Genomic DNA, 12,842 nt, shown 5'->3' with positions numbered 1-12,842 from the left:
GTTTTGTTTGAACCTTTCATTTATGTTACCAGTGGCACGGCACCTTACAGAGCTCCACGAAAGGAGAGATAAGAAGAGAGTGAGGTTGCGAAAGAGAGCAAAGCCGCGTATTGCCGATGGTAGGCCACGAGGCTGAAAGCCGACGTTGATGCGGCCTGTTGCCGGCTGCATGTGCTTGCACTGCCTCCCCCCCTCCCCCCTCCCCCCTCCAGCTTTGCACTATCTTCAAGACGCAGGGCAATGGGGTGGACAAGCCCTTCCAGGATGTGAAAGCAAATCTTAATTGGCCCCTCTGCTAATTTAAGGTCTTGCTGAAAGGTTTTGGATTTCCTAAGCCAGCTGGAGAGATGAAATCTCTTCTTCGAAACAATCTCGAAAACTTTACACATGGATTGTTGCCCTGAGGGAAGTACTTTTGTGTCTGTCATCTTGAAGGCAGTGGAGGCCAATTCTCTGGATGCTTTCAAGAGAGAGCTAGATAAAGCTCTTAAGGATAGCGGAGTCTGGGGGTATGGGGAGAAGGCAGGAACAGGGTACTGATTGAGAATGATCTGCCATGATCACATTGAATGGCGGTGCTGGCTCGAAGGGCCGAATGGCCTCCTCCTGCACCTATTGTCTATTGACGTGTGTCCCCTGACAGAGGTTTGTCACGGATTGCTTTGCAAGGGGAGTCCTGGTACGATAAGAAGCTGCCTGTCCCGTCTCAAGTTGTAATCTTTGCCTCAGGTTCCCCTTTCTCCTCTCTGCTTTGCCCCTGTGGTGCCTGACATTCGATGAGCAGGTGCAGGCCGGACGGCAGCACCTCACTTCCCAAGCGGGTAGCCCGCAACGCGTCCACGTTGGGCGTATCGATGGGTAGGAAGGAACCGCAGATGCCGGTTTGAATCGAAGGTAGACACAAAATGCTGGAGTAACTCAGCTGGGTCAGGCAGCATCTCGGGAGAGAAGGAATGGGTGACGTTTCGGGTCGAAGCCCTTCTTCAGACTGATGTCGGGGGGGGAGGCGGGACAAAGATAGGATGTAGTCGGAGACAGGAAGACTGTGGGAGAACTGGGAAGGGGGAGGGGATGGAGAGGGAAAGCAGGGACTGTCTGAAGTTGGAGGTCAATGTTCATACCGCTGGGGTGTAAACTACCCAAGCGAAATATGAGGTGCTGTTCCTCCAATTTGCACTGGGCCTCATGGCTTTCTGTCCTGGGCCTCCTCCATTGTCAGAGTGAGGCCCAGCGCAAATTGGAGGAACAGCACCTCATATTTCGCTCGGGTAGTTTACACCCCAGCGGTATGAACATTGACTTCTCCAACTTCAGATAGTTCCTGCTTTCCCTCTCTCTCCATCCCCCCCCCCCTTCCCAGTTCTCCCGCCAGTCTTCCTGTCTCCAAGGATTGTCCGAGGGCCACCAACGAGGCAGACAGCAGTCCAGCACTGCTCTCTGCTCGTTTGCAGGGTGACTCAGTAGCCTGCTTCGGTTCCCCACAACTGTTCACCAGCGTCACATCCAGCCGCTACCCGGAGCGGCACAACCCGGTGTGGGAAAGCAAGGGCCCTCACCTGCACTTTGCATCTCGCAAACAAATCTGGTGTGAAAGAGTGGCGTGAGTGGGAAATCCAAACCCTTTGCGCACACCTACCTATGCTCGCATCTGCCGCTGTATGTCATGGAGTTCTCTGCTGCTTCACACAGATCGGTCACGGTCTCGCCACGGTCAAGCTGCGGGTGGTGAATCCGCTCCACCTCGCGTGTCCGTTTGTCCTTTGTACGTCCCGGCCTCACGTCCCACTGCCTCAATCTCCCCTCCGTCGTTGAATCTGCCGCCTCTTTTGCAAATTGGTGACCCGCAAGGTGTGGGGGGCGGGGGATGCTGTGGGTAACCATGGAGACGGTGGGTTATAGGAATCAATGCTCTGGTAGTTTGTGCCGGTCAGCTGTGTTGCTTCTAATCTTGCGGCTATCAACATCAAATTGAACGTCCGCTGCTAAACGCGTCGGTGTGTCGAAAGGGTATCATGACAATAGATGCATGAGGTGTCCAGATGACTAATTTTGCCTCCCTTATCTCTGTAAACTTGTCTTTGTGTTTATCTTGTTGCAGTTTCTAGCCTCACGCAGTCTGGGTGTGTAAAACTAGCGGGCTGACTCTCACAAACATCGATCCTTGTTGGTCGATGGAAGATTATTATTTTGAACTTGATAGATTGTCGTTACATTGACCCCCAGCAAGGAGGCAAAGAAATAGAGCCAGGATTTCCACTCCTCCCGTCCTTATGAGAGGGTGGATGAGCAAGTGAAGGACTCTTCTCTCCGAGCCCTGAGTCAAGTCAAGTCAAGTCAAGTTTATTTGTGACATACATATACAAGATGTGCAGTGAAATGAAAGTGGCAATGCCTGCGGATTATGCTAAACTACAAAACAGAATCGGAAAAAAAAATTTAACACAAAATTAATACAGTAAATTAAATGAGTCCCTGTTGATATGAGAGTTAACAGTCCTGATGGCCTGTGGGAAGAAACTCCGTCTCATCCTCTCCGTTTTCACAGCGTGACAGCGGAGGCGTTTGCCTGACCGTAGCATCTGGAACAGTCCGTGGCTGGGGTGGTAGGGGTGGTGGGGTGGGGAGTATTGCCTGAGCAGATCGTGTTCTGTGCGTCTCTAGTTTAGTTCAGTTCAGAGACACAGCGTGGGAACAGGCCCTGCGGCCCACCGAGTCCGTGCCGACCAGCGGTCCCGACACACTGGGGGCACTGTCCTACACCCACCAGGGACAAGCTTTACACTTATACCAAGCCAATTCGCCCACAAGCCCGTGCGCCTTTGGAGTGTGAGGAAAACCCGCGCAGGTCACGGGGAGAACGTACAAAACTCCGTACAGACCACAGCGCCCGCGGTCGGGATGGTACCCGGGCTCTCCGGCGCGGTGAGGCAGCGGCTCTCCTGCTGAGCCACGGGTGCTGCTGGCTCTCACCGGCTGGGTTGGAACCGTGTCAGCCACGGCGGGCCACGTGTTCAGGTCCTGGCAGGGAATCTGCGTGCGGCCTTCCAAGGCGTTACCGAGAGAACACTTCCCCTTCCGTAAACATCGCGCCCTCTCCCAATGGCTCTTTCAGCTATTATCTCGCTGCCAGGTTTGGGCTGCGGCATTTGCCCACTCCATTTCCCAGGACTGAAAGACTGACGGCGCTGTGAAAAGCGCCAGCTTTCAGACATCCCGTAGCTCTGAAAGGCAGCGTATAAAAGCAAGTCTGTTTCCCTTTCCCCCCCGGTATTGACAGAACACATTCTTTGTCTGTCTTCCAAGAAATGGGCCACTCTGGAAATAGCAGCGTGCGACACTTAAAATATCTCTTTTATCCTGCAAAGTTTGTGTAGTATTAAATGAGACAGCTCCGGGACAAGTAAAGTGCACATTATTGACGGCAGTTCCCAGCCCACACAGCCCTGGTGATTTTGCTTGCTCTGCCACCCACAATCAAAGGTCTGCTTTCCCGGAACAACCCCAGGATTAAACAAACCAGACTACCCGCCACCGGCTCCATCTACACATCACGCTGCCTCGCAAATGCAGCCAACATAATCAAAGACTCATCCCACGCCGGTTATTCCTGCCTCCCCTCCCTCCTGTCAGTCAGTCGAGACAGAACCTTCAAAGCACATAGCATCACCAACCACAGGAACAGCTTCTTCCCCTCTGTTATCAGGCCTCTGTATGGTCCTTCCATAAGCTAGGCTACTGTACGATTCAATAGACACTAGACAATAGGTGCAGGAGGAGGCCATTCGGCCCTTAGAGCCAGCACCGCCATTCAATGTGATCATGGCTGATCATCCACAATCAGTACCCCGTTCCTGCCTTCTCCCCATACCCCCTGACTCCGCTATCCTTAAGAGCTCTATCTAGCTCTCTCTTGGATGCATTCAGAGAATTGGTCTCCACTGCCTTCTGAGGCAGAGAATTCCACAGATTCACAACTCTCTGACTGAAAAAGTTTTTTCTCATCTCAGTTCTAAATGGCCCACCCCTTATTCTTAAACTGTGGCCCCTTGTTCTGGACTCCCCCAACATTGGGAACATGTTTCCTGCCTCTAACGTGTCCAACCCCTTAATAATCTTATACGTTTCGATAAGATCTCCTCTAATCCTTCTAAATTCCAGTGTATACAAGCCTAGTCGCTCCAGTCTTTCAACATATGACAGTCCCGCCATTCCGGGAATTAACCTAGTAAACCTACGCTGCACGCCCTCAATAGCACCTCTATCCCATTGCGGACATTGGACTTTGCCGCTGGAACTGGTGCGATACAACGCTGAGAACTACATTCTGCACTCCGTATCTGTCCATTCCTCTACCTAGGCCCTTCGCCCAACCCGTCTATGCGAGAAAGATGCCCCATCTAAGCCAGTCCAATTTAGCCCACACCACTCCAAAACATTCCTATCCATGTACCTGTGCAAGTGCCTTTTAAATGCTATTATAGCACCAGTCCTGATATAAAATCTGGTAAAAAGACAACGCCCAGCGCAAATTGTAGGAACAGCACCTCGTATTTCGCTTGGGCAGCTCACACCCCAGCGGTATGAACATTGACTTCTCTAACTTCAAGTAGCCCTTGCTTTCCCTCTCTCTCCATCCCTCCCCCTTCCCAGTTCTCCGACCAGTCTGACTGCCCTCCTGATTAAATGTTATCTTTATATGCCTCGTTGTCACCTTCCCCCAGCTATCAATGCCTGTTCTACATTTTCCTGGACTTTGAAAATCACAAATAATGAACGCAGTAGTTGGTGTTGATGTTTATTGAACTGCTCTGCTCCAATGCTGAGAATTCTGCACTCTGTATCTTCCCTTTGCTCTACCTATTACACTTGAGTTTGCCTCGATTGTATTTATGTATAGTATTTATCTAATTTGATTAGATCACAACCAAAACAAAGCTTTTCACTGTACCTCAGTATACGTGACCATAACAAACATAAACCGAGCGAAAAGGATTAATTATCTTATTGGATCATATAAGATCATTGAGGGATTGGACACGCTAGAGGCAGGAGACATGTTCCCAATGTTGGGGGAGTCCAGAACCAGGGGCCACAGTTTACGAATAAGGGGTAGGCCATTTAGAACGGAGATGAGGAAAAACTTTTTCACCCAGAGGGTTGTGAAGCTGTTGAACTCTCTTCCTCAGAAGGCAGTGGAGGCCAATTCCCTGGATGCTTTCAAGAGAGAGCTTGATAGAGCTCTTAAAGATAGCGGAGTCAGGGGGTATGGGGAGAAGGCAGGAACGGGGTACTGATTGTGGATGATCGGCCATGATCTCATTGAATGGCGGTGCTGGCTAGAAGAGCTGAATGGCCTCTTCCTGCACCTGTTGTCTATTGTCTATTGCATATTGTCATTCCAAATTAATTTCTCCTTAATTCTCTTCACAAACCATCGACAGTAAATTTAGTGCAACCTTGCCGTGCGTTCTCTCCTTGCTCTGCAGCGGTCTTCCCGGCTTGTGTACATTTTCACGGGAAAGACTGGAGGAAATGTGTGGGGTAGCCACTGAGCGACCACCTCCATTACACCAGGGGGAGTGCAGAGTAAAATGAACAAAAGGGAGACCTCTCTGCTGGGAATAAAGCATGATACTTGCTTCCACTCCAGCCCCACTAATCTGGGCTCACACCTCTCCATATTGGATATGAATCTTTCAACAGATTTTTAGATCAAGGTTCTGGGCAAATAATCACATTTCCAAATCCAGAGCTAACAAACAGCTCTGACCTCTCTATGGATTGTGATCGTTTATCAGCTGTTTCTTAGACCTCTGTTGTTGGCAGAGTCGGTCAAAGTCTGCTGGCTACATATACGTTCTCATCACACTCGCAGCGGTAGAGTTGCTGCCTTACAGCGAATGCAGCGCCGGAGACCCGGGTTCCATCCCGACTACGGGTGCTGTCTGTACGGAGTTTGTACATTCTCCCCATGACCTGCGTGGGTTTTCTCCGGGTGCTCCGGTTTCCTCCCGCACTCCAAAGACGTAGGTTAATTGGCTTGGTAAATGTAAAAGTTGTCCCTTTTTTTTTTTTTTTTAATTTTTTTTTTTTTTTTTTAATATATATATAAAAGTTTTATTCCAAAGAAAAACATACAAACATACTAAGCAAAATGTGATCAAACAAAAGCCGCCTATATCGGCAATTTACAAATTAAACAATGATCACATTAAAATCCCGCCATCTCTGTCAACAATACATTCAACCCCCCGCGGCGACCAGCGTTCCCGGAAGGCCTCCAGAGTCCCCATGGACACCGCGTGTTCCCTCTCCAGGGACACGCGGGCACGGACGTAAGCCCGGAACAGGGGTAGGCAGCCGACCTCTGTGAGGCCGTCGACTGCCCGCTGCCTGGACCCGCGGATGGCCATCTTGGCCAGGCCCAGGAGCAGACCGACAGGGAGACCCCCTCCTCCCTCCTGACCCTCCCCCCTCTGTACCGGGTGGTGCCCAAACATTAAAAGCGTAGGGCTAAAATGGAGCCAGAACTTGAGGAGCAGCCCCTTCAGATATTGGAACAGGGGCTGTAACCTCACGCACTCTGTATACAAATGGTACACGGTCTCCTCCTCACCGCAGAAGCGACAGGCGGCAGACGAGACCGTGAACCGGCTCAAGTACCTGTTACAGGCTATAGCCTTATGCAACACTCTCCACCCCAAGTCCCCGATGTAAAGTGGGAGGACCCCCTTATAGAGAGACCTCCACTGGGGACCGCTCCCGCCGTCAGGTGGTAACACGGACCGCCAGGGCGTGTCCGGACGGAAGACGAGAGCGAGGAAGTGGAGAGTGTGCAGGAGCAGCCTGTACAAAACGCGCCTCTCCGCGTCACGGAACGCCACGCTGGGCATCTGGGAAAGGCGGCTCATATTGCGTGGGGCCGGCTCTCGGGAAGGGACCCGGGCCGTGGGCCCGATGAGCAATTCCGGCGGTCCCTGGTGGGTGTACGATAGTGTTAATGTGCGGGGATCGCTGGTCGGCGTGGATCAAGTGGGCCGTAAGGGCCTGTTTCCACCCTGTATCTCTAAACTAAACTAAACTAAACTAGTCAGAGAGCCATAGAGCACAGAAACAGGCCCCTTGTCCATGTTTACCAAGATGCCCCATCTAAACTACTCTCAATTGCCCGTGTTTGGACCATATCCCTAAGCCGTTCCTGTGCATGTACCCGTCCAAGTGCGTTTTATATTCTGTTATGGAAAAGAAACTGAGCATTGACTTCTCTAACTTCAGGTAGTCCCTGCTTCCCAACTCTATCTTTGTCCCTCCCCCTTCCCAGACATCAGTCTGAAGAAGGGTCTCGACCCGAAACGTCACCCATTCCTTCTCTCCCGAGATGCTGCCTGACCCGCTGAGTTACTCCAGCATTTTAGTGTCGACCTTATATTCTGTTATAGTACCTGCGTCAACTACCTCCTCTGGTAACTCGTTCCACATCCCCACGACCCTCTGTGTGAAAAAGTTGCCTCTCAGATGCCAATTAAATCTTGCCTCTCTTACCTCAAAGCTTTGATTCCCCTAGCCTGGGTAAAACACCCTTCTTTAGGGTCTTTTCCTATCTCTACCCCGCCTGATTTTATCTTCCCAAATTAACAATATCCCGGAAATTTGTTTCACGCTTAAACCCAGTCTCAACGCTTCTAAGTAAGTTATAAAAAGAAAGTGTTATTTGCCGTTGATGTGAGTGAGATTGCTGAGAGTTACAGGTAAAGACAGCCATTCAATCCATTTGATGGGGCTCGACCAGAAACGTCACCCATTCCTTCTTTCCAGAGACGCTGCCTGTCCCACTGAGTTACTCCAGCGTGTTGTGTCTATCTTCGATTCATTTGAATAGTCCATTCATCTGAGATACCACTCTTGTGTATTGATGCAGCGTGGAAACAGGCCCTGAGGCCGTGTCGACCAACTGATACTACTCCACACACTGGGGACAGATCACAATTTTCCCAAAGCCAATTAACCTGCAAACCTGCACGTCTTTGGAGTGTGGGTCGAAACTGGAGCGCCCGGAGAAATCCCACGCAGGTCACAGGGAGAACGCACAAACTCCGTGCAGACAGCACCCGCAGTCGGGATCGAACCTGCATCTTTGGCGCAGTGAGGCAGCGACTGCACCACCGTGGCGCCCCCTAAAGTGTAGTATTGGCCGCTGCACATGGAGTCATGCAGTACGAAACAGGCTCTTCGGCCCAACTCGTCCATCCTGACCGTAGAGATATAGATTCTTCCAACGTGGAAACAGGCCCTTTGGTCCAGCTTGCCCACACCGGCCAACATGCCCCATCTACACTCGTCCCACCTGCCTGCGTTTGGCCCACATCCCTCCAAACCTGTCCTATCCATGTGCCTGTCTAAATGTTTCTTAAACGTTGAGGAGGTAGTTGAGGCCTCAACTACCTCCTCCGGCCACTCGTTCCATACACCCACCACCCTTTGTGTGAAAAGGTTGGGCTCCATTTGTCTACCTAAGGTCCATTTTCCTCAAAACCTTTCCTCTCCATGGACCTTTCCCAATTAATTTTAAGCCTTATAACTGCATTAGACTAAATGTTGTAATTGTAAAAGTTTAAACGCTGTAATTATAATGGATATCGTGCGATTGTGATAACCATTTAGGCCTAAAATGAAGAGGAGATTCCTCCTGCAAAAGTTTGTAAACTTGTGGAATTTTCATCCAAAGAGCATGGATGGAAACTAGATCCTTCAAGGTCGGGACCAAAAGGTATTTTGAACACAGGGAATGAGAATAGGAAAGCGGGATGAAGGCAGAGGATCAAACATCGCCGTTTAGGATAGCGGAGTCAGGGGGTATGGGGAGAAGGCAGGAACTGGGGACTGATTGTGAATGATCAGCCGTGATCACGGTGAATGGCGGTGCTGGCTCGATAGGGCCGAATGGCCTCCTCCTGCACCTATTGTCTATTGTCGATTGTCCTCGCCAGAAGTCATCGTGGAACTTTTACAAATGCAGTTTGCGGATGCAAAGTGCCATTAGTCGGGGCTGGATTAATGGAAAGCTGTCGGACTAAAGAAGTAGCTGTGGGCTGGTTTAAAGCTGGAGAGGCAATTTAGTTTCCTGTGCTTCCTGATCTGTGAAAGCCCGGCATCCGTGGCAACTTTTGTACACATCAACGTACTCTTGGAGATCTTGAAGGAAGCGTTTGTGGCTGGACTCTGAGCGAATGTGATGTGTCCATTGAAGCAGTGAGGAGGGATAGTGCTGTGGCTGCTATTTGTGGAAGCCACTGCTCATCTGTAAGTAGCACTGTCACATTAATGTTACGCAGGTAGCTGCTCCCCACATTGAGTAGCAACCCGCCCAGTCACTGCCACCAAGACTGAACTTGTACTGACCTTCGGGATCTTAGGCAATAGACAATAGACAATAGGTGCAGGAGGAGGCCATTCGGCCCCTCGAGCCAGCACCGCCATTCACCGTGATCATGGCTGATCATCCACAATCAGTACCCCGTTCCTGCCCTCTCCCCATACCCCCTGACTCCACTATCATTAAGAGCTCTATCTAGCTCTCTCTTGAAAGCACCCAGAGAATCGGCCTCCACTGCCTTCTGAGGCAGAGAGTTCCACAGATTTACAACTCTCTGGGTGAAAACGTTTTTCCTCATCTCCGTTCTAAATGGCCCACCCCTTATTCTTAAACTGTGGCCCCTGGTTCTGGACTCCCCCAAAATCAGGAACACGTTTCCTGCCTCTTCAATGTTTAGGAAGGAAAAATATTTTTGGGGGTGGAGACCCTTCTTCAGACCGAGAGGGAAGAGGGAGACTAGAGATATGGAAAGGTAAGGTGTGAAGACGACAGGTGATGATGGGGAAATGGAGATAGACACAAAAGGCTGGAGTAACTCAGCGGGCCAGGCAGCATCTCAGGACAGAAGGGAATGGGTGATGTTTTGGGTCGAGACTCTTCTTCGGGAAGTGTAGAATGGTGCATTGTTAGCTGAGGTGAAGGTGACAATGTGGTGTACAATCAGTAATGTGTAGGAAAAAAACTGCAGATGCTGGTTAAAATCGAAGGTAGGCACAAAAAGCTGGAGTAACTCAGCGGGTCATGCAGCATCTTGGGAGAGAAGGAATGTGTGACGTTTCATACAGTCAGTAATATTTAATCAGGAGGACAGTAGAACCAGTCGGAGGATGAGGATGAGGGAGGGACGAAGAGAGAGGGAATGCAAGGAAACGTTGCCCGTTCCTTCCCTCCAGAGATGCTGCCTGTCCCACTGAGTTGCTTCAGCATTTTGTGTCTGCCTTCTCTTCAAAGTTGCTTCCTGCTGCTCCATTTGTCATGGACCCGGATGTGGGAGATTGTCGCAGTTGAAACTATCTGGAGGCATAAACTTGACGGGGGTGAGGTTTTTTCAAAGACTGCAGGAGATCATTTTGATCCAGTATTCTACTGAGATGGGACAACGCTCAGTACTTCTTCTTATCGTGTCACAGAGCATTCTTCTAGCGTTTATCAACCCTTGCGGAACCCTTGAAATAATTTTCATGTCTCAGGGAACCCCTACATAAAAATTATTAATTGGGGGGTGCCCAAGATGGCCGCCGGGGATGGGAGCCACTCGAGTGACGGGAGTGGCGGCCAAAGGGGGGGGGGGGGGGAGTGGGTGCCCATCTTCCCGCTCAAAGCAACGGCCATCGAGCCGTCGAGAGAGGCCCGCAGGAGAGTTTTGGACCCGACAGGTCCACGCCCGGCCAGTTGATCACTATTTCTCTCGGAACCCCTCGCGACCTCTCGCGGAAACCCGGTTGAGAAACGCTGTGCTAGATCTTGTGTTTCAGCCAAAACTGAGCACAACTCTTCGCAATATCATTGCTCTCTGCGAGGTGCTCAGCTTTGCATTCGTGCTCCAATAGAGGACATCTCAATAGGTGCTCCATAGTTTGTGGTTCAGTGCCACATGTGCAGACGACATCTTCAGTGTCTCTGTGATCCCCACTTCTTGAGAGTGGCTTTACAACGACCAGTGCCGGCTCTCAGTCTGTCGAGGCATTTCCATTCAAAGCCCAGCTTGATTCGGCCCCAAGAGGAAGTTTTTCTTATGGACATGGACGTCATTGATGGGAGGTTGGCTCGTCTCTCTTCCCATAGTGCAACTCTGGTACCTTCAGCCAGCTTCAGCATCAGGTTCGGCTTCGTCGAGGAAGCTTTTCCTGGGCTGTAGCCGACTCTTTGCGGGTTCCCGGGCGATTAGGGGCACGTCGCGCATCTGTGGTCTGGCGATGGCGTCCTCTACTGCTTGCTGCACTGCGACCAATCTCAGTGTAGTCTTTGGGAATGTCACCAGGCCAGTGGAGGGAATGTCACTGGAATGGCATTTTGAAGACAGTGACTGTAACTCTGTATCACGGAGGAGTGAGTGGTCCTTGATTATATTGGCTGCTTTCCCAAGAAATTGAGTCGTTGGGGGGGAGGGGGGTGGGGGGTGGGACTGGGCTGCATCCATAACTTTCCACAATTTCCTGTGGCCTTGGACCGAGCAGTTGCCAAACCAAGCTGCCGTGCATCCTGATAGGATGCTTTCTACGGTGCGAAATTGGTAAGAGTCGTTGGGGGCTTGCCGGATTTCCTTCGTTTCCTGAGGAAATGGACACGTTGCTACGTTTTCCTGGTTGCTGCATCAGCCTGGTTAGTGCTGGATGGCGGCGGAGGCCAAGTCAGTGGATGTTTTTCAGGCGGAGATTGACAGATTCTCGATTGGTCACGGTGACTGGGGTTGTGGGGAGAAGGCAGGAGAGTGGGGTTGAGAGCAAAGATGATAGAGCAGAACAAGATGATAGAGCGGCACGTAGAGTTGCCGCCTTACAGTGAATGCAACGCCGGGGACTCAGGTTCGATCCTGACCACGGGCGCTGTCTGTGCGGAGTTTGTACGTTCTCCCTGTGACCTGCGTGGGTTTTCTCCGAGATCTTCGGTTTCCTCCCACACTCCAAAGACGTACAGGTTTGTCAGTTAATTGACTGGGTCAATGTAAAAATTGTCCCTAGTGTGTGTAGGATAGTGTTAATGTGCGGGGATCGCTGCGCGGCGCGGACTCGGTGGGCCGAAGGGCCTGTTTCCGTGCTGTATCTCTAAATCTAAAACAATCTAAACAAGATTGACCACTTGACCCACAAAACCGTCGTACGTCACGGCGCCATTTTAGTGGGCAGAAACTTCCAGAGACATTTAAAAGAAAAATAACAAAAAACTGTGAGTTGATACATGAGATATATTCTGCATTGTAATGGTATCATCACACATACTGTTCCCCCAAAACACTGATTACACTGCGAGAGGCAGAGCTTAGTAAAATGGCGGACGTTACGCTCCTTTGCAGACTACACTTCAGTACAGGCGATTTCAACGGAGTGGTTCATCTTGCTCCTCTAGTATCTTTGGTTGAGAGGGAGAGATAGATCAGCCGCGATTGAATGGCGGAATAGACTTGATGGGCCGAATGGCCTAATTCTGCCCCTAGAACTTATGAACCATGAAGGACAGATTGCTGCCGATATTTACACCTAGGGACTTTAAACATCTCAACAATCTCCTCCTCAGGCCCACTGACAGAGACTGGAGTGTGTTCGCCACTTCTGTCCTGAAATCAATGGCTAGCCCCTTCATTTTGCTGACCTTGATCAAGAGATTCTAAATGCTGGAGTAACTCAGCGGGTCAGGCAGCATCTCTGGAGAGAAGGAATGGGTCGAGACCCTTCTTCAGACTGATGTCAGGGGAGGGGGCGGGACAAAGATAGGATGTAGTCGGAGACAGGAAGACTAGTGGGAGAACTAG

General features: G+C 50.6%; 1 protein-coding gene across 1 annotated transcript in view; it reads left to right on the top strand.

Annotated features, from left to right (window-relative positions):
• The window catches only part of arhgap39 (Rho GTPase activating protein 39), a 418,854-nt gene that overhangs the window by 344,090 nt on the left and 61,922 nt on the right, over window positions 1-12,842 (top strand).

This window comes from Rhinoraja longicauda, chromosome 2, assembly GCF_053455715.1.
Source record: "Rhinoraja longicauda isolate Sanriku21f chromosome 2, sRhiLon1.1, whole genome shotgun sequence".
NCBI classification, from domain to species: Eukaryota; Metazoa; Chordata; class Chondrichthyes; order Rajiformes; family Arhynchobatidae; genus Rhinoraja; species Rhinoraja longicauda.
Note: the sequence above shows the minus strand (reverse complement) of the source record. Positions and strands in the feature narration are given on the sequence as shown.